The sequence below is a fragment of the Ahaetulla prasina genome, chromosome 6 (assembly GCF_028640845.1).
Source record: "Ahaetulla prasina isolate Xishuangbanna chromosome 6, ASM2864084v1, whole genome shotgun sequence".
NCBI lineage: Eukaryota > Metazoa > Chordata > Lepidosauria > Squamata > Colubridae > Ahaetulla > Ahaetulla prasina.
In genome coordinates, this window is record NC_080544.1 from 35920108 (window position 1) to 35941888 (window position 21781).

At 40.9% G+C, this 21781-nt stretch overlaps 1 long non-coding RNA gene across 1 annotated transcript; it reads left to right on the plus strand.

Moving 5' to 3' along the window:
- Positions 1-561: 561 nt before the first annotated feature.
- LOC131200387 (uncharacterized) lies at positions 562-21548 on the plus strand. Its single transcript, XR_009155604.1, has 4 exons — positions 562-613; positions 3024-3103; positions 9872-9921; positions 21272-21548. It is a non-coding gene; the product is annotated as an uncharacterized LOC131200387 (long non-coding RNA).
- Positions 21549-21781: the final 233 nt, after the last annotated feature.

A 21781-nucleotide genomic window follows, 5' to 3' on the forward strand; every position in this document is an offset into this window, starting at 1 on the left:
GGTCATGTGATCACCATTTGAGCCCTCCCCAGCCAGCTTCTGACGAACAAAGTCAACCGGGGAGGACCGGTTCGCTTAATAACCACACGATTCATTTAACAACTGCAGTGATTTCCTTAACAATTGCAGCAAAAAGTACATAAAATTGGATGTGACTCACTTAACAATTGTCTTTCTTAGGAACGGAAATTCCGATCCCAATCATGATCGTAAGCCAAGGACTGTCTGTATTTCTGAAGATCCGAGCACATTATGCTAGCAAGTTGTGGCTGGGAGGCTCTGAGGTGGCCCTCAGAGAATTCAGTCCTTGTTTGATTTCTGCTTCCAAACATTTCCCTCAAGTTCAGTGATTCAGAGGTGGTGCATCATCTCCCTCACCATATTTATGCTAGCTGTGCTGTCAGGCTGTGTGTGCCTGTCTTTGCAAGCCAAGGATTCTATGTACTGCTCTCATCTTTGGAACAGGATTTGTTCTTGTGCCTGTTCCAGCAATATGGTCTTCAGCTATCTTTTCCAGGGCCTGTAACCTCCCACTGTTTCCTGTCAGTCAACTCTCCTCCTGCTTTTTCTGGGGAAGCTCCATCTGAGGCTGCCTTTTGCGAAGTCACAAAAGGTATCTTTAACTCCATATTACTAAAACCATTATGCACACTGCATGCATAAGTAACCTACTTTTATGGCTGAGGAAGGCTTTGATGTGTCTTCAGTTTGAGAACAACAGCCACAGTTTATTTCCATAAAGGTGTGCAAGAATTCCTGTAAACCTTTGTTGTACATCATTGCTTGTAAGCAGTAGGGAATTGTGCCGTGTATTATATGTGTGCATATATAATCCCTAACAATCTGTTTCTTGTTGCTGTTCTGAACAGATCACAGATAGGGGTGATTTTCATATCATCTATTATCATTTAGTGGATCAAAATTAACTGAAAATATATGAAATGGCTTGGTGGGACTCAAAGGTAGAAAGAGATCTGTCCCATTTTAAAATTAAATCTGGATCTGCATAGCACTTAGACTTATATACTGCTTCACAGTGTTTTTACAGCCCTTTCTAAGCGGTTTACAGAGTCAACGTATTGCCCCCAACAGTCTGGCTCCTCATTTTACCCACCTCGGAAGGATGAAAGGCTGAGTCAACCTTGAGCCTGGTGAGATTCAAACTGCCAAATTGCAGGCAGCAGAAGTAGCCTGCAGTATGGCACTCTAACCACTGCACCCCTGTGACACAGAAAATGACTAAGCAGGGAAGCAGAGGTGTCCAATCTTGACCACTTTAAGACTTGTGGACTTCAACTCCCACAAGTCTTAAAGAGGGCAAGATTGAACAACCTGGACCAAAACTAGAATAGGTTATTCCCTTAATATGGATTAAATAGTAAAACCTTTTAACAGCGGGTTGTACAGCTCTTTCTTTCAGAGTATATAAGAGAGTCAATGGAGCACCTGAGTCAGCATCATCTTTGTGTGTACCTCTGTGTGAGTGTGTTGCATGGCAGCTACACACAGCAGCTGTGCAATCCCTGGAAAAAGATGCAGTTGTTTTTAAGTCCTGGGTTTGCACTCCGGGCATTTTGCACCACTGAAATACTGAACTTTTCAATTTTCCACAGGATACTGAGGTGGGAATTTTGTGCCAGTCACTCTCTTTTCACAGCATCAAAACAGAAATGTGTTTGCACGTGTCTAGAGGTGGTAGAAGCGGGATAGCGTAAATGTGTGACAAGTTCTGATTAAATAAAGACCAAGAAAGAACTGGTGTTAAACTAACAAGCAATCATTTCTGAGTTTCTCAGGTATAACCACAGCAGGCTTTTACACTCCTCGCCCTTTATAGTTAACCTTAGAGCACTGTACAGTAACTATTATTAATAATAAATGCAAGATTACCTGTTTCTTTAGATACTTGGGAGGATTAATTAAGTGTGGTTTGCAGAATCATTTGAAAATGAAACTGAACAGTCAGAAATCTAAGCGTTATTGAACAATCACATATAGGCTCATATTTCCCAGTACAGCTGTTTTTTTCCATATTAACTTGGTGTGTAACATCTTAAAATTCAACTCATGACTTTGTGAATTATAGAGTGGTTTAGAGCAACATCGATCTTGAGTGCAGCCTTCTCAAAGGACCTCTGTCTTTTCTTGTCAAAATCAATGGCAAAACCACCTAGAGCTTTTCATAATTGTTGTTTTATGCAGAATTTTCTGCGTGCGTGATGATAAATTCATAAGTACCATCAACAGCTTTCAAATACCGGAGTGACTTTGCTTACACCAACCTATTCCAGTCTATTATGCCTAATTCTGGGACGAAATGCAATCTTATAGAATGCGTTCCAGGAAGAAAAGAAAAAAAAAAGAACTGTTCGAGAAATAGTTTAAATAGTTCACTGGCCTATGAAATAATTTGCTAGCTTCTGTGTATAAGGAGTTTTTTTTTAACTTGTTTATTTACTGGAGATTTATATAGAATAGAATAGAATAGAATAGAATAGAATAGAATTTTATTGGCCAAGTGTGATTGGACACACAAGGAATTTTTCTTGGTGCATATTTATTCTCTATTGCAATATATAACAGCTGGACAGAAAATCCTGAATATAAATCATCAGACACTTTGATTGGCAAAGATTCTGATAATGCATGTTCCTTGCAATAAGGGTTATTTTTAAAAAGATAGTCTGGATATTTTTTCTTAGTCTTTTATCTTGCTCCTTTAGAAATCCTTGTTTTTAGTATCTTAATGTCAAACTGTTCTATTAATTGCAGGCTAGTTGGGAAGTTCACACTTCCCATTTATCTTTTTTTTTAAATTTCCATATCATAAACTGTAACCTTCTTCATGTCCTACTGCTAAAGTAAAGGAATCTTAAAATATGACCATTTTAAAGTTCAGAAACTGGATGCATTCCTTAACTGCAGTGGCTTATGAAACAAATCTGTTCTTATCAAGATGTAGCTTCAGATGATTGATGGAGAAAAAGATAGGAACTGACTGATGGAGCTCCTTCTATTTTTAGCTATCACAATCATCTGTCAGATTCTCTTTGGAAAATGTGGAAATGGCTAGAAAGAGACCCAAAACTGGAAATATCTTCAGGTGAGATTTTATCTGCATGCTTTCTCTTACCTAGCTGGACTAATTCTACCCCAAGCTTCCTTCTTTCCTTTTGTACACCCTAGTTTGGGAAACAGAAGGGAGGAAAATTGAAATTCACTGTATTCTGAGCTCTTGCCACAGATGAGAAAGCTGGAATATCTAATTAAATGGAACGATTAATTTGACATTGAAAAACATGGGAGGCAGCAACTCATATCAGAAAATAGATTCCCATATTTAATTGATCAATTAATAGGGCCATTTGATCAACTTGTGATTCTGGGTTGCTAAAAAATTCATACAACATAGTAATGATAAAAATGAGTGAAAAACAAGCAAACATGCATGTCTACAGTAAAAGCCAGCAGATGGAACAATCACCCCAAAATGGGAACATCCAATATTCAGGCTGCGGGAAAGCCAAGTCCTTAATTCTGCACACCAGGAAAGTCTGGGCCATCTAAATCTCAGAGGTAAGTGTGTTGGGGCTTATGGAAAGGAAATAGTGTGATGGATTACAGTGAAGCAGCAGTTTCCCAGGAAGGAGGATCATGATGGGTTTCAAAATTTTTTACTACCGGTTCTGTGAGTGTGGCTTGGTGGGTGTGGCTTGGTGGGCGTCACAGGGGAAAGATACTGTAAAATCTCCATTCCGTCCCCATTCCAGGGGAAGGTTACTGCAAAATCCCCATTTTCTCCCGAACAGCTGGAACTTGGGAGGCAGAGAATAGATGGGGGTGGGGCCAGTCATAATTTTTACTACCAGTTCTCCAAACTACTCAAAATTTCCATTACCGGTTCTCCAGAACTTGTCAGAACCTGCTGAAACCCACCTCTGAGGAGGGTGCACATTCCAGAAAGGCCAGGGGAATCAAGAGGAGCAACAACCTGAATAGAAGACTGAGGAAGAGAATAAGGATAGCCACTCCATAGAGTTTTCCAGGATCTAATAGGCTGAGAATAATAAGGGTTTAATCTGGCAAGATTCTGTCTGTTACATGTAAGGAAATAAAGAACTGAACTCTAGCTGAATTTTTCTTGGCAGTTAACCTGGCAGGTAGGCAATACTGTCTGATGAAGCATAATTCCTGCATCCCTTTAGATGGCATTGTTTAATAGAGGAAGCAGCACTACATCGGATGAAGAGATGGGATCTCTCAACTTCATGTAATGAACAGAGTGGTGTTATACCCAGCCCTATGCTATAAAGGGTCTTATAGGTCATAACCAGCACTTTGAATGCGATGGAAGCAGTGGTGAAATTCAATTTTGTTTACTACTGGTTCTGTGGGCGTGGCTTGGTGGGTGTGATATGGCGTGGTGGGCGTGGCTTGGTGGGTGTGGCAGGGGAAGGGTATTGCAAAATCTCCATTCCCATCCCACTCTGGGGCCAGCCAGAGGTGGCATTTGCCGGTTCTCCGAACTACTCAAAATTTCTGCTACCAGTTCTCCAGAACCTGTCAGAACCTGCTGGATTTCACCCCTGCATGGAAGTCCACCGAGAGCTGGTTCATCTCACATACTAGAGTTGTACATGAGTGAACCAAGACATGCCCATAATTATCCATGCGGCTACATTTTGGATCAACTACAACTTCTGAGTCTTCTTCAAGGGCAGCACATATAGAATGCATTGCAATAGTCTATACAGGAGGTGACCCCAAATAGATATTATAACTGGGCATCATCAATAAATTGATGGTGCCTAAACTCATACTACCAGATGGCCTTACCCAGGGGGCTCATGTAGATGTTAAAGGAAGTGAGGAGAAAATGCAACACTCTAAAAACTCCACCCATTAGATATTAGGGTTGGATGTCCCTTCATCTATCAGCCGGAAGTAACCCTGGAGGAAGAAGGAGAACACTGCAACACATCCCACTCCAAATCTCATAGTCATTTCAGAAGGTTACATCAGAGACCACCCTGACCCAAACTAACATATGTCTTCAAGAAACCATTTTCACTGCAACTATAGATGATGTGGACCTTCCTCCTCTGCCTCATATCTAAAAAAGGAAAATGGTGGGGAGAGTCAGGCAAAGGGATAACATGCTGTCAAACACCAACTAATGAAAACAACAGAAGGGGAGAAAGCTTCTGACACTTTCAGGTTCAAGGGGAGGGAGGAGAGATTGAGAAGAGAGGGGGAGGCGGTGTGAGAGCTGATAAGGCAGAAACCTGAGACCAGATAGGACTGTTTTATAAATAGATTGTCTTGAAACTCCCTCCCTCAAAAGCTGATTGCAAACAGGTTGTTACAACAAAAAGTTGTGAGAAATAAAATCGGAATGTAACCATGAGCCACATATATAGATTCTTAGTCCAAATAGAAGCTAATCTTCACTATCACAGCGGTTGCTTGTGCCTGTAATAAGATTCAAGTCTATTCTTGACTTTCCATGAGAGCATCCACTTACTTCTAAAGAAAGAATTATAGCAGTGGCCTGGAGCATCCTCTGACCTCAACTACATGCTATACCTGTTGGTTAGGGGTCATTTTGCCAAATGCCCTAGATCAGGAGTGTCAAACTAGTGGACCAGATGCGTTACCTACAGGCCACGCCCACCCCAGCTCCGTGAATGGGAAAAATCTCACAAAAGTCATGTGATGGCAATGTGATGCAGCAAGTTTGACACCCATGCCCTAGATGCTTGAAATCTGGCTTGCTGAGAAAAGAGATGCCCAAGCCCCCAAGAATTTAAAGACTGCAAACCAGACATGGGGCTGCATATCGTCATTCAGTCATTTCTCTTACCCTGTAGAGTCAGCCTGGAATTGAAATACAATCACAAGCTCTAACAGATTCTGACAACTTCAGTGAATCCTCTGTTGAACAGATATAAGATCTATTTACTCCACTGTCCACTTCCTATGAGACTGATGATGGCTAGCTTGCATCACAGAACACACTGAACACAGAACACACTGAACTCTGAACACTGGCAATCATCAGAAATCTCTGTAACTTTATCTAATCTTCTCATTAAATTTTCCTATAGTCTTGAGAATAGTCTGGCTGCAGATTCTCAGTATGCACATCCATTAGGATTCATAGCTGGTTTCTAGAAGTTCTGTGGACCGCAGTAAGAGTCAGTGGATCAAATGAAGACCAACCGCTCTATTAAAATGAGGATCAGGAATCAGAAATTTAGAAATGTGTAGATAATGAATGGCAAAAAATGATTATCCTTGGCTAGATAATGGATAAAATGGATGTATAGGATTAAAGGAATCATTATAATGTTCTTAAACGTGCTCTGAGTTATTATTAAAGAAAGTTCAAGATGATGAGAATTTGTTCATATAGTCACCAAGTATGGAAGACGACCTTGAGAGAAATATGCCAGGACTGTTGTCCAAGCAAAGAAGGCTGAAACATTCTTTAAATCCTGGGAAAAAAGTCAGGTGCCACTCTGATTCACTGGGTCACTGCAGAGGTGGGTTTCAGCAGGTTCTGACCAGTTCTGAAGAACTGGTAGCGGAAATTTTGAGTAGTTCGGAGTACTGGTAGTAAAAATTCTGACTGGCCCTGCCCCCATCTATTCTCTGCCTCCCAAGTCCCAGCTGATTGGGAGGAAATGGGGATTTTGCAGTAATCTTCCTCCGGATTGGGGTGGGAATGGAGATTTTACAGTATCCTTCCCCTGGAGTGGGGTGGGAATGGAGATTTTACAGTATCCTTCCCCTCCCGTGCCCACCAAGCCACGCCCATAGTGACCATTCAAAATTACAAGGCATTACAGCAGCAAGGTTGTTGATTGGACAATATTGGAAGAAAAAAGAGTTACCTACAATAGAAGAATGGATATTGAAAGTTACTAACTTGGCTGAGATGGCTAAAATCTCAGCTTTTTTGAAAGACAACACGCAGGAAAGATATTTAATTGAATGGAAAAAATGGATTGATTATTTACAAAACAGATATCAGATTAAGAAATATCAGATTGCCTTTGAATAATTAGGAAGTATTATTTTATGTAATGGGGGGGGGGTTGGGAAATGAAAAGATTTGGATGAGGTTAATTGGATTAGAAGGGAAAATTTTACTCTATGTTTGGTTTATCTATAACAATACCTTGTGACTAAGTGTGGTGTGACTAGAGATTATAATTTAGGAATTATTTTGGATTATGATTGCTAGTTTTGATACCCTGCATTTTGTTCTGGGAAGTCGGGGTGGGGGGTGGGGCGCAAGGGGGAGGGGAATTGGGGGGGGTTTGGTAGAGATGGAGTGATGGTTAATGTACAGGGATTATTGAAGAAATATAATTAATGTAGGGTCGGGGCTGCATAGTTACCATTTTAGAACGGTGATGAGGAGAAAAGAGAGTAGGAGGTAGGAAAGAGGAGAAGAGGAAGGAAGAGGATAGTAGAGGAGAAGGAAGGTGTAGGGTGGAGGGAGGAGCGGATGTAGATAAGAGAAGGAGAGGAAGGTTTGGAAAGTAAAAGAAGGTAGAAGAGGGAAGAGTGTTAAAAAGGGTGGTGGTGACTGGGCAAGCCCGACTAATTGTATATAACTGTACATTGGATGAATTATTTGATATGATTGTAAAAATAAAACTTTTATAAAAAAAAAAAAAACAATACCTTGTGATTGACCCAGGAAGCGGGGAAGGAGGGGAAGGGGTTTTGTGGGGGAGGAGGGGAAGGAGGGGAAGGGGTTTTGTGGGGGAAGGAGGGGAAGGAGGGGAAGGGGTTTTGTGGGGGAGGGGAAGGGGAAAATGTTTTTGCTTGTTAAAACTTTTTCAATAAAAAAAAGTTACAAGGCATTGAAAAAAGTGACTTGTGACTGTTTTTCACACTAATGACTATTGCATCTTCTCCAGCATCACATGATCAAAACTCAGAAACTTGGCAACTGACTCATATTGATGATAGTTGCAGAGTCCCACATTATCACCTTTTGAGACCTTCTGACAATTTTCTCCTTAGTTCTAAGGTAGCTTCTCTTCTTGATTAGTTTCCACCATTGCTTCTTGTCCTACCCTCAGGTGCTTTGGAGAATAGGTTCACCTCCTCTTCTTTGTGGCAGCCCCTGAGATATTGGAACACTGCTATCATGTCTCCCCAGTCCTTCTTTTCATTAAACCAGACATACCCAGTTCCTGCAACCGTTCTTCATATGTCTTAGCCTCCAGTCCCCTAATAATCTTTGTTGCTCTTCTCTGCACTCTTTCTAGAGTCCCCACATCTTTTTTACATCGTGGTGACCAAAACTTCCAAGTGTGGCCTTACCAAGGCATTATAAAGTGGTATTAACACTTCACGTGATCTTGATTCTATCCCTCTGTTTATGCAGCCTAGAACTGAGTTGGCTTTTTTGGCAGTTGTAGCACACTGTTGGCTCATATTTAAATGATTGTCCACTAGGACTCCAAGATCCCTCTCACAGTTACTACTATTGAGCGAGGTACCACCTGTACTGTACTGTGCATTTGGTTTTTCTTGCCTAAATGTAAACAACATTATCTAAATATCTAAATTTTAGACAGAGGAACATCATTTCAAGGCAGAAAAACACAATGGTATCCCAAGTGGGCCGCGGTGTGGCTCAGGCTGTAAGAAGCCTGTTATTAAACACAGCTGCTTGCAATTACTGCAGGCTCGAGTCCCACCAGGCCCAAGGTTGACTCAGCCTTCTATCCTTTATAAGGTAGGTAAAATGAGGACCCAGATTGTTGGGGGGGCAATAAGTTGACTTTGTATATAAATATACAAATAGAATGAGACTATTGCCTTACACAATGTAAGCCGCCCTGAGTCTTCGGAGAAGGGCGGGATATAAATGTAAATTTTAAAAAAAAAGTGCGTGTGGTGCTTTTGGACAGCAGTTGTGGAAGCCTCTGTTCAATTTTGTATTGAACTCTTAAACGGGGTTCTAACTTTCAATCGTTGGATGAGTTAGACTAATCAATTAAAATTCTTTTTGTTGATTAAAAATGCTCATCTAATTAATTAGGCAAGTCAGTTTTTTAAAACGTTGACTGCTTTAGATGACATCTCTGTTGAAGCGAACTCAACTGCATGAATGCTTATGAACTTAACTCATTTCTTAGGTTTTTAGGCCAGCAATGAGATATTTTGTTTTGATACATATATTTAGTCATATTTCACTGACTAAATTTAAGGAGAGCCTGCGTCTTTTTCAAATGAATCCCTCAGTGCTAAAGAAATATTTACATGTCTCTCTAATAAACTGGTTGACTAATCGGTTAAAACACAATTTGATCAGTCATCTACGATGATTTAAATTGGATGACAGCTGGATTTTATAGCTTAGGATGTACTATGTAAAAGCACCATTGTCTTCATTTTCATGGAAGCTGGCATGAATCTTTACGATGCTCTTGTTTGGATCCCACATCTCTTTCTTATTAAGCTGCCCTATCCTAGCACCACCATTTTAAAAATTATTTTAGTGTCTTTGAGTCAGTCTTGTCTCTTGACAGTTACCTGAACAAATCCCTTAAGTCAGTGTTTCTCAACTTTTTCTTCACCATGGACCCCCTTTAAATACCTTTCGTGGCCACCAGCAACCCCCCCCCCCAAGACTTAACTAAAGATTTAAATTATAACATTTCTTCAAGGACTTTGTGTGATATATCACAACCCACCCCAGGGGTCCATGGACCACAGGTGTCTAACTCTGAAACTGACCTGACTGAGCTCGTGTGAGGGCCCAATGGTCCTAACGACAGGTTGAGAACCTTAAAAAAAAATTAGCAACATTTTCTAAAGTGGTTTTCCATTCCCTTCTTCCTAGGGCTGAGAGACAATGACTGGCCAAAGGATCCAGCTGGCTTTGTGTCTAAGGTAGGAATAGAATTTACCATGTCCCTGTTTCTAGCTGGTGCCACTAAAATTGTCTCAACACCAACAGATGGCCAAGACTGCTGTCACCTACTGACTGAAATATGTAATTACACCGTGTAATAAAAGACTATAGTATTTGCAAGTTGTGAAAGCAAAAAGAATATAATTGTAAATCTTTTTTCTTTCCCACATAGTATAGTAAATAGTATCTGTTATCTCATTTCCAAATTAGAGACTGAAACTCTGTCATTTGTACAGAAGTTATGATAGCTTTCACTCATTTTTTTGAAGTAGAAAAGCATTTCACCCAAAATTTTATTTCATTCAGTCTTTTAATGAGCAGAAATAGCAAGGACATACTTTCCTATGTTTTTAGCCACAACTTCTCTTAAATCAAGATTTGGATGTAAAAGGGGATGGCTGCATCCCCAAATTACATTTTTTTAATGGGGCTAAATGCTACCTGTTCGGTCCAGTTCGCTTGAACCGGTAGTAAAAAATGTAAAAAAAAAAAAAAGCTCTGATGATCAGCTGAGCGACACGCGATAGTCAGAACTTTTATTTTTTATTTTTTAGGCATTTTTTTTACTACTGGTTCTCCGAAATTGGTAGTAAAAAATGCTTTTAAAAAGTAAAAAAAAAAAGGCTCTGACGATTACAGCCGTGGCACACGATCATCAGAGCTTTTTTTTTAACCGTTTAAAGCATTTTTTACTACCTATTCACCCGAATAGGTAGTTAAAAAATGCTTTAAAAAATAAAAAAAATAGGCTCCGATGACCGCGCACAACAGCTGATCACCCCCCCACCCCCGTGTGCTGTTCTACTTATCTTCCTTCCCATGACTCCTTTTGGCCAGCACTGCGAGTGCATGCACCTCACATTTGGCGCATGCACAGCCGCCGAACCGGTAGTAAACCAGTTCAGATTTCACCACTGGGCTAAACCATCTGTTTATAAGCTTAATGCTCTGATCGTTTTACCATTGGTTAGCAGATGGAAGCCTTTAAGTGACACACTTTACCCCTTGAAAATCAACCCTAAAGAAACAAATATCAAGTAGCCAAATAAATGATCTCTGAAATAAGATTAATTGGCATTTTCGATGAAGCCAGATGTGATGTCCTCGTTTAAAGAGCGTGCTCTGATGAATAAACCGTCTGAACTTCTGAAAGTGCTAAAGTTGTATTAGAGTGGGTCATGCAGTCTTTGGAAGAGAATGTTGCTTTCAGGGGAAAATAAACAAAGGAAAGTTGTCTGCAGAACTCTATTCAAGTGAAGCACAATACAATACAATATAAAACACAAAACAAAGTCAACAGTAAATGAGGGCATCAAAATGGTTCCCTTTGGCCCTGACTTCTAAACAAGGGATGCGTTCTCAGCAGATCTGAGGATGTACAGCTTGTTTGTGCAGAGCCTTTATTCTGAATGGCATGCTGAGTACTGACCTCTCTTACACACACACATATACACACACCTTTTGTTGAATGTGTTGTGTTGTCTGAATCATAGATAATAGTACAGATATCCAATCATGTGGATCCCAAAACAGAGCGGATGCCTGGCTGAGGTGGAAGTAGCAATTAATAACAGCTGTGCCCGGACGAGGACATTTTGAGAATCACAAATTATCACAAAAGGTTGAGGGGAAAAAGTGTGCTTTCCGAAATGTTCACTTGTGCAGAATTGCTCTGTCTTTCTTGGTTTCTGACCGGCTTTTTGGAGAAGCGGATTTGTGTGCAGTTCCATCAGTTCAAAGTGTTTGCTACAGGGCAGAAATACAAGAGAACCTTGTAATGTCGTTTTAGAGAAGGAGGAAGAATAATGAATTCGTTAGTAAGAAGATCCCAAGTCACTTCTTTAATGATTTTTGCTTTTTCCACCTATATTGTTTTTTTTTCCCTGTGCTTTATCTTTTATCTTTTTTTCTTTCTAATTTTTCTTAGTCTTTTCATTAATGTTTTATGCGTGTGTATGTCCATATGTATGTATATATATGTGTGTGTAGAGAGAAAGAGAGAGAAAAGTAGTGGGTAGCTAGACTTAAGAGAAAGAAAGAGAAAGAGAGGGAGAGAAAGACAGACAGATAGGCAGAATGTAGAAGACTCATGGAAAGAGGAAAAGACAAAGTGGGGGACAGTCATGAGTATGACTGATTGCTAATTGCAACTGATAGTTTCCTGAATGCCTTACAAATTGGAGAATTGATCAAGCTGACCTAGTTGAAGTAATTTAAGCAGGCATATAAGGAATTCCGTTTCTACAGAATAAGCAGATGGAGAAGACAAACAGCAGTTCTATGGGGAAGATACTTCTCTTTTTTTCCAATCCAGGCTAATCCTCATCCAAAGGAGCAATTAAAGCACATTGGCAAAAAAAAAAAAATCAGAACCCAAAATACAAGCTGGATGGATACGACCTAACAGACGACCCTCACTCTGTCAAAGACTTTGGAGTACTCATCTCAAATGATCTAAGTGCCAGATCTCACTGTAACAGCATTGCTAAAAAAGCATTAAGAGTTGTTAACCTAATCTTGTGTAGCTTCTTCTCCGGTAATATTGAACTGCAAACTAGCACATACAAACCTTTTGCCAGACCAATTCTTGAATACAGCTCACCTGTCTGGAACCCGCACTGCATATAGGACATTAATACAATCAAACAAGTCCAGAGGTATTTCACAAGAAGAGTCCTCCACTCCTCTGCTCGCAACAAAATACCTTATGCCACCAGACTCAAAATTTTGGGCTTAGACAACTTAGAACTTCACCGTCTTCAGTCTGACCTAAGCATAGTACATAAAATCATCTGCTACAGTGTCCTACCAGCCAATGAATACTTCACCTTCAACTGAAATAATACAAGAGCACACAACAGATACAAACTCATGGTAAACCGATCCAAACTAGACTGCAGAAAATACAACTTCAGTAACAGAGTTGTCAATGCCTGGAATGCACTACCTGACTCTGTGATTTCTTCCCCAAATCCCCAAAACTTTAACCTTAGACTGTCTACTAGAGACATCACCCCATTCCTAAGAGGCCTGTAAGAAGCATGCATAAGCACACCAGCGTGCCTACCGTCCCTGTCCTAATGTTTTCTTTTATTTGTATCCTTGTCAAGTATTTATAATTATGTTTATACTTGTATCTGTCATAAAATACATGCTTGACAAAATAAATAAAATAAAAAAATAAATCAAATGGGGAGTTATTGCATGGATGTGTTGTCTAGACTAGTCATCAAAAGAGTAACATGGACATCAAGGCAAGCATCATCATGCCCAGCAAAATGTACATGATGTTTGCCTGACTCATTGGCATTCACCCAAACTATGCCTGCTACAAGGCACGTTTGTATCCTTATTGGAGAGGAAAGTAAAGAGGCTTGAGAGACTGCCTCATGCCAGGGAAAATAAGAATCTCCTAGACAGGAGAGCCAAATGTCTTCAGCAGAAGCAGTGGGGGGGGGGAGAACACCAGAGAATGAGAAACCTTCCTTTGGCAGAGGCAAAGACATGGAAGTCTATGATCCAAGAAGCAAGAGGATTAGCAGACACTTGGTGCCATGGAGCTTGGGGTAGATGTCATGCTGTCCCTCTAGGGCATGGGTGTCAAACTCGATTTCATTGAGGGCCACATCAGGGTTGTGTTTGACCTTGGGGATCCAGGGTGGATGTGGCTAGGGTGGGTATGGCCAGCTCGATGTCACTTGTGTCAGAGGTACCTATAGTGGCCAAGTGCTAAGGCAGAACTTTCCTTAAACCCTCCCTCACTCTCATTATAATCTTTCCTCCTTCCTTCCTTCCTTCCTTCCTTCCTTCCTTCCTTCCTTCCTTCCTTCCTTCCTTCTCTTCTCTTCTCTTCTCTTCATTCTCCTTTCTTCTTCCTTCCCCTCCTTCCTTATTTTTCCTTCCCTTTCTCCTTTCCTATACCTTCTTGCATGCTCAAATGCAAAAGGGGAAACATTTCTCCTTTCATTTCATTTTTAGTTTGTTTTGCTAGCCCCCTGCCAGCAAAAACAGAGCTTGGGGTGGGGGTGGGGGCATGTGCAGCTGTGCAGAGGCACCGCGGGCCAGTCCTTTGCTGTTTCCAGAGTGATCCCGTGGGCCAGAAGCACCGCACAGGCTGGATCCAGTCCATGGACCTTGACTTTGAAACCCCTGCTCTAGAGGATGATCTACAGCTTGGGCAAACCTTGACAACATTGTAGAACATACTTTTATAGACTGAACCCCCCCCCCAAAGAGCCACTTCAAAAAAGAATAGACAGATTAGGATTCTGGGTGATTCTCCATTTAGAGGAATCACAGCAGCCATCTACAGTTGCACTATGACAGTGCCAAAAGTATACTGTCTACTGGGAGGTTTGTATCAGGTCATAACAGTGAGAGTATCAAGATTTTTGAAATCCATCAAACTCTAACTTTTCCTCTTGATTCATATAATGCCACCATCAGAAGAAACTTGGAAAGACTCCTGAGACCTCAAGGCCTTGGGTAGGAGAGCAAAATAGCAATAGCAATAGCGCTTAGACCAGGGGTCTCCAACCTTGGCAACTTTAAGACTTGTGGACTTCAACTCCCAGAATTCTGGGAGTTGAAGTCCACAAGTCTTAAAGTTGCCAAGGTTGGAGACCCCTGACTTAGACTTATATACTGCTTCACAGTGCTTTTACAGCCCTCTCTAAGCAGTTTACAGTCAGCATCTTGCCCCCAACAATCTGGGTTCTCGTTTTACTGACCTCAGAAGGATGGAAGGCTGAGTCAGTGAGAATCAAACTGCCAAACTACAGCTGGCAGTCAGCAGAAGTAGCCTGCAGTACTGCATTCTAACCACTGCATCACCATGGCTCATAAGGAATATAAATAGTTCTTTTTATTCGTCCTTTCCATGGAGAGATGTGGTTCAAGAAGGACAAACAAGACCTTGGAATTTAACAATTGGCTATCTAAATGCTGTAGCCAATTAAGGTTTGGATTCTGCAATAAGGCCCTATGCCAGGGGTGAAATCCAGCAGGTTCTGGAGAACTGGTAGCAGAAATTCTGAGCAGTTCGGAGAGCTGGCAAATACCATTTCTGGCTGGCCCCAGAGTGAAGTGGGAATGGAGATTTTGCAATATCCTTCCCCTGGAGTGGGGAGGGAATGGGGATTTTGCAGTATCTTTCTCCTGGAGTGGGGAGGGAATGGGGATTTTGCAGTATCTTTCTCCTGGAGTGGGGAGGGAATGGGGATTTTGCAGTATCCTTCCCCTGCCATGCCCAACAAACCATGCCCACCAAGCCACACCATGCCCACCAAACCACGCCCACAGAACTGGTAGTAAAAAAAAATTGGATTTCACCACTGCCGTATGCTAAGTTTATGCAGTAAATAACTCTGGGAAGATATGAGTTGCATTTTATGAAAATTGAGAAAGAAGCATCTGCCAGGCATCTTACCAGTTAGGAAATGAAACTTCATGAAACTGGGGGGGGGGGGAGAGGAAGGTGGCAAAAAATCTAGAGCTAAAGATGCAGCCAGGATTGAAGCCAAGAAAATGGAACTCTAAGGGAGAAGCAGGTGATCAGGTGGGGACTCAGAGTTTCATTGGCAACTATAACAATAAGGCTGGCAGGTGGTGCCTCTCCAGACCTCAGATGTTTCTACACCATTGCACAGAGGGTGGAAAATAAGCTGAGAACTCGAGCTTCTAATTCAGAAAGACAACTAGGGTGGGATAGGCGTCATTGAAATTGGGTGGAATTATGCTCTATGATTGGCAGACTGAAAGGCGCGTACAGAATTCAGGGACTGTGATATGGAAGTACTGAAAGTGTCTATGTAAGAATGAAGGGAGAAAGAAACAAAAGTGACACCGCTTTCATTATGGGAGTTTATTATAGACTGCATGGGCAGGCAGACGATACAGATGAGGCCTTTCTCCATTAGACAGTCAGCTCTTCAAAGAGGCATGTTAGAGTGATAATGAAGGACTTCAATTATCCCGACATCTGCTGACAATCTAATTTTGCCAAGACTGAGAGGTCAAATGATTTCTTGTCCTCTCTTCCTGCCAACTTCCTTTGCCAGGAGATGGGAAATAGAACAGGGGATCCGCTTTCATGGACTTAGGCTTCATTAACGGGGAAGAATCGGTTGAAGAAATGACAATACAAGTATTTTGGGGGAAACCATCATGCTATCCTTGAATTTGTGATCTCCAGAGAGAAGAAACTGTGACAAGTCAAACCTCCGTATTATTTATTTATTATTTAAATTTATTAGACTTCAGAACAACAGATTCTAATGAGTCTCAAGGAAAGGTGGGTGAAAACCAATGCTTGAAATCATGGAGGAGAAAAAGACATGGAAAGGATGGGGAATCTTACAAAATGAGTTTCTTATTACTGAAGAAACAATAATATCTACAGTACAAGAAAGACAATTGGGAAGAATCTAAGCAGGCCAGTGTTTTTTGGTGTTTTTTTTGTTTACATTTATATCCCGCCCTTCTCCGAAGACTCAGGGCGGTTTACAGTGTATAAGGCAATAGTCTCATTCTATTTGTATATTTTTACAAAGTCAACTTATTGCCCCCCCAACAATCTGGGTCCTCATTTTACCTACCTTATAAAGGATGGAAGGCTGAGTCAACCTTGGGCCGGGCTTGAACCTGCAGTAATTGCAGGATACTGTCTTCTAATAACAGGCTCTAACAGCCTGAGCTATTCCGGCCCTCTGTATGTATTCCGGATACATACAGAGCTCTCTAAATGGCTGAAGAGAAACAGGGACATATCTGGAGAATGGAAGGGTCAGTCCATAACCAAAGAACGCACGGTGGTTTCTGGAACCAATAAGAACTGTAGGAAAGGCTGAAATTCACAGGGGTTAAATTAATAATTGAGAAGGTCAAGCTCCTTAACATTTCTTCTACATATGTTAGCAGAGAAGTAGAAGCCAAAATGGACCATGTTAGACTACTGGGGGAAGGAAGGAACTGCATTTTATAATAGATTAGGAGAGAGTGAGAGACAAATATAGGCAAGTAAAGTACATGCTGCCCAGAGTCACTTGTATGAAAGGAGTGACTATAGAAATCAAATATGAATAATAAATAAATAAATAAATAAATAAATAAGTAAATAAAGTCTCTACTGCCCCTCTCTCTGCTTCTTCTTTCTCTCTTCATGGCATCTCCATGTTACCTTATAGCATTTTCCTCTTTTCTGCCTATGTGCTCTTGGTTTTGTGCTGAGTTCCTTTGTTCTCCAAGAATAACATGACTTTGGCACAGACCTTGGTACTCCAGCCAGGTACTTCACCTGGTTCAGCTAGAACTTTCTGACTATAAGAGTAAACACGATAACAGGATAACAGATGAAGTGTCATCCTTTGGAGGTCTTCAAACAGAGTCTGGAGAAGTATCTTTCATAGATGCCCTAGTGCAGGTCTGTCCAACACATCTTCCCTATTGCATCCTACACTGAGCACAGATTAGATTAGAGTCCTTCAGTGTTCCTTCCACCTGTATGGTTGGGTGAACTTATTTCTGATAACTCCTGCTATTTCTACAACATAATATAGAACAAGTGAAGCAATGACTTTGGGGTTGAGGCAGTAAACGTTCAAAATCCTGGAAATGTGATATTTCAAACTGCACTACAGTTGTGAGGTTTTGTGGGGTGGGACATGTTTATATGTTTGTATGTTTTAACATGGGTAAAGGTAAAAAATATTATATGACAGGAGTGAGTGAATGAGATCTATAGTAATTAGATTACACATGGTAGAGAATGTATGTTCCTAGCAGAAAAATATGAACAAGGAATTCAAAGAAGTTAGAAAGCCACACATAGTAGATCAAGAGAGCTCTTAAGAGGCTGAAAATGGGGATAAAGTAGAATAGACATGCCTATTCTCAGATTAAAGATTAATCTGAGAATTGTGTTAAGCAAAAGTCAACATCAGTCAATTCCATATGTTATAGCTGACATTGTTTGCAGCCATCCTAGCCAGATTTTAATTTAGTGTATTGTATATATATAATTGTTTTTCATTCCTTCCTGTCTAGAAATGGGAAACATTTTGGAATGGTGTATCTCCTTTAAGTTTTATAGAGTTTAGGGTTTGTTGGGACGTTCTTAAAACAAAGTCAGCAGAGCTGATGCCCTTCAACCCTGTTATGCCTGGCCAGCAGATTTGGGGACAAAGAACTGTGAGAGGTGTGATCCAAAAATGATTTACCAGTAGCCAATACCAAAATCCTTATTGTGTCTTAAAGAAGCAGAAAAAGTTTAACAGAAGGAAACTATTTCAAACTGCAGGAATGCGTTATAGCCTCTTTTAATGGCTTAGCCTACAATGACTTCATCTCTTCCACAGTGTGATGATCAAAAATAAGCGCAACTACTTCTTGCTTTAGACTTGTTGCAACAACTCAGCCAGCATAGTAGAGTTATTTGTTACATATAAATCGTTGAATGAAGGATTTACAGATAGTCCTCGATATATGATCAAAATGCAGGCCAAAATTTCTGTTGTTAAGTGAAGTTTACCCCATTTTACAACCTTTCTTGTCACAGTTGCTAAGTGAATCACTGCTGCTATAAAGCTAGTAACACAGCTGTTCAGTGAATCTGGATTCTCCATTGACTTTGCTCATCAGAAGGTTGCAAAAGGTGATCACATGACCCCAGGCAACCTCAGCCATCAGAAATGTGAGTCAGTTGCCAAGCATCTGAATTTTGATCATGTGACCACGGGGATGCTGCAAAGGTTGCAAGTGTCAAGATTGAACCACTTTTATTATTATTATTATTATTATTATTATTTATTCGATTTTTATACCGCCCTTCTCCCGAAGGACTCAGGGCGGTGTACAGCCAAAATAAAACAAACAATACAATATACAATTAAAACCCGAATTAAAAAACTTATTACACCATTGGCCTAAGACTTTAAAACATATAAAACTAAAAAACCCATTAAAATTCATAATAAAAATTTAAAAACCCAATAAAAACCCAATAAAATTTAAGCCAGCCCCGCGCGAATAAATAGATGTGTTTTCAATTCGCGGCGAAAGGTCCGAAGGTCAGGTATTTGGCGTAAACCAGGGGGAAGTTCGTTCCAGAGGGTAGGAGCCCCCACAGAGAAGGATCTTCCCCTGGGGGCCGCCAGCCGACATTGTTTGGCGGACGGCACCCTGAGAAGTCCCTCTCTGTGTGAGAGTACGGGTCGGTGGGAGGCATGCGGTAACAGTAGGCGGTCCTGTAAGTACCCAGGCCCTAAGCCATGGAGCGCTTTAAAGGTAGTGACCAAAACCTTAAAGTGCACCCGAAAGACTTTGCTTCTTTCAAACCCTAATGCTTTCAACTTGCCAATGAACTGGGGGAAAGAAAGGGGGAAATGGAATGCCAAGAAGATATGCGGAGATTGAGAGAGCATGGAAACCATCTAAGTCACCACTGTAGGTGCTTGAGAAAGAGATGGACTGTTCCCATAACAAAAGCATGTCTCATAATTGGACAATGTACATTGTACATTGGCATCCTTCAGTCTCAAAAGACTATGGTATCGTGCTCTGGAAAGAGGTCCTAAAACAGCATCTAGTATGGCTAAAAAGACCAATTCAAGAGTGGCAATCCCTTCCACACTGAGGGCAGATACATTCTGTCCCCTGCCCAGCCCCCGGATTTTGCTGGTTCCAGGACTGCCTCTTTGCCTCAGCCTGCTGAACAAATGTCTCTTCGAATTGGAGAAGGCCATGCTGCATCTTTAGCCTCCAAGCTGAACAAGGTTGGAGGCTCCAAGCTGAACAAGGTTGGAGGTCAAGATTTCCCAGTTGTTAATGTCCATTCCCAGGGCCTTTAAGTCCCTCTTGCACATATCCTTATATCGCAGCTGTGGTTTCCCTCTGAGGCACTTTCTCTGCACTAATTCTCCATACAGGAGATCTTTTGGAATCCGACCATCTGCCATCCTCACGACATGTCCAAGCAGCGTAGATGTCACTGTTTCAGTAGTGTATACATGCTAGAAATTCCAGCATATTCCAAGACTGAGCTATTTGGAACTTTGTCCTGCCAGGTGATGCCAAAAATACATCACAGACAGCGCATATTGGACAATGTGATCACTCAATTAGTACCAATATTGTGTATCCAATAAAGTTTAACTTTGGGGATTTCAAATTTCCCAAGAGTGTTCCCTTGTTTTGGGTTCACTAGTCGGAGAGCTGAGAATAAGCGTGAAAAAGTCATGTCTTTTTTTCAGTGCCGTTTCAACTTTGAATGATCACTAAATGAATAGTTGTAGGTCGAGGACTACCTTGTATCATCAGCCTTGCATATTTATTTATTTATTTATTTATTATTTGAATTTTTATACCGCCCTTCTCCCGAAGGACTCAGGGCGGTGTACAGCCAAGATTAAAACAATTAAATATACAAAATTAAAATATCAGTTAAAATACATATTCAATAATGATAAATTAAAACTCACTGGTTTTAATTTAAATAAATTAAAACCATCAAATTGACCCAGACTAAAATACCCCATATAAAATTACTAAAAATTCAAAATTTGAAAATTTAAAATCAAGCCAGTCCCGCTTGGATAAATAAATAAGTTTTCAATTCACGGCGAAAGGTCCGAAGGTCAGGTAGTTGGCGCAAACCGGGGGGGAAGCTCGTTCCAGAGGGTAGGTGCTCCAACAGAGAAGGCCCTATCCCTGGGGGCCGCCAGCCGACATTGCCTGGTGGACGGCACCCTGAGAAGACCCTCTCTGTGAGAGCGTACGGGTCGGTGGGAGGCATAAGGTAACAGGAGGCGGTCCCGTAAATCCCGCATAAATGTCACTAACCTACATTGGAGATCCATATGCTAATGGAGTGTAGAGGAGTGGTTGCATGTTGTGGAGTTTTAGCTCATAAAGAGGCATAGATGGAGATCAGAAGAGAAAAATCTGGACCAAATCTTTTTTCAAACTGGCATTTATGCAGTGGCCCATAGAATCTTCTCTATAAAGAAAATACCTCCAAATAACTGGGGTACAGATAAGTCAGTGGGCACTTCTGAAATTTTGAGACCATATTAGGGGTTTGCTCATGTAAAGGCTGCTTGAGGGCCCTTAGCATAGAATCACTCATTGTGGGTACAGCCAGTCTCAAAACATGAATCCCACCAGAATGCAAACTGAGTACTGATGACATTACCTGGTTTGGTAATGAAACATCTGCAAGAAAACAAGCAAGCTCAGAGAGTACCAAGGACCCCTCACTGGTGAGTTTCTGTTTGTATTTTTTTTTCTGATCTAAGAACACACTGCTAAACAAGACATTTTTATTTTTTGTAGGTGGAACTCAAAAGCATTCTTGGCTATAACGATGATTTTACGGAATAACAGAGTTGGAAGGGACGTTATAGGTCATCTAATCCAACCTCCCGCCCAACCAGGAGACCCTATACTATTTCTGACAGATAGCAGTCCAGTCTCTTCTTGAAAACTTCCAGTGATGAAGCTCCCACAACTTCTGAAGGCTCCATTGGTTGATTGATGATGGTGATGATGTTAGAAGAAAGCTTTCCATTTAATTATTTTATTAAAATAATACTTTTTAAAAATCCATTCAGTGAACAGCATCATGGGCACTAAATGAGGTCTATGCACATATCATGTCAGCAGTCATATTATTACATATTATTACACAGTAAGAACCACAGTAAATCTGTACTATATCTTGTAGCTTGTTTTAATCTTAGATGAAATCCAGGATTGTTCCATAATTTGCTCTCGAAAATCCTTTTTCCTAAGTGTGCTTTTCTCATGACCTCATTCTCCCTTTCTAATAAGAAATGGCTGGTT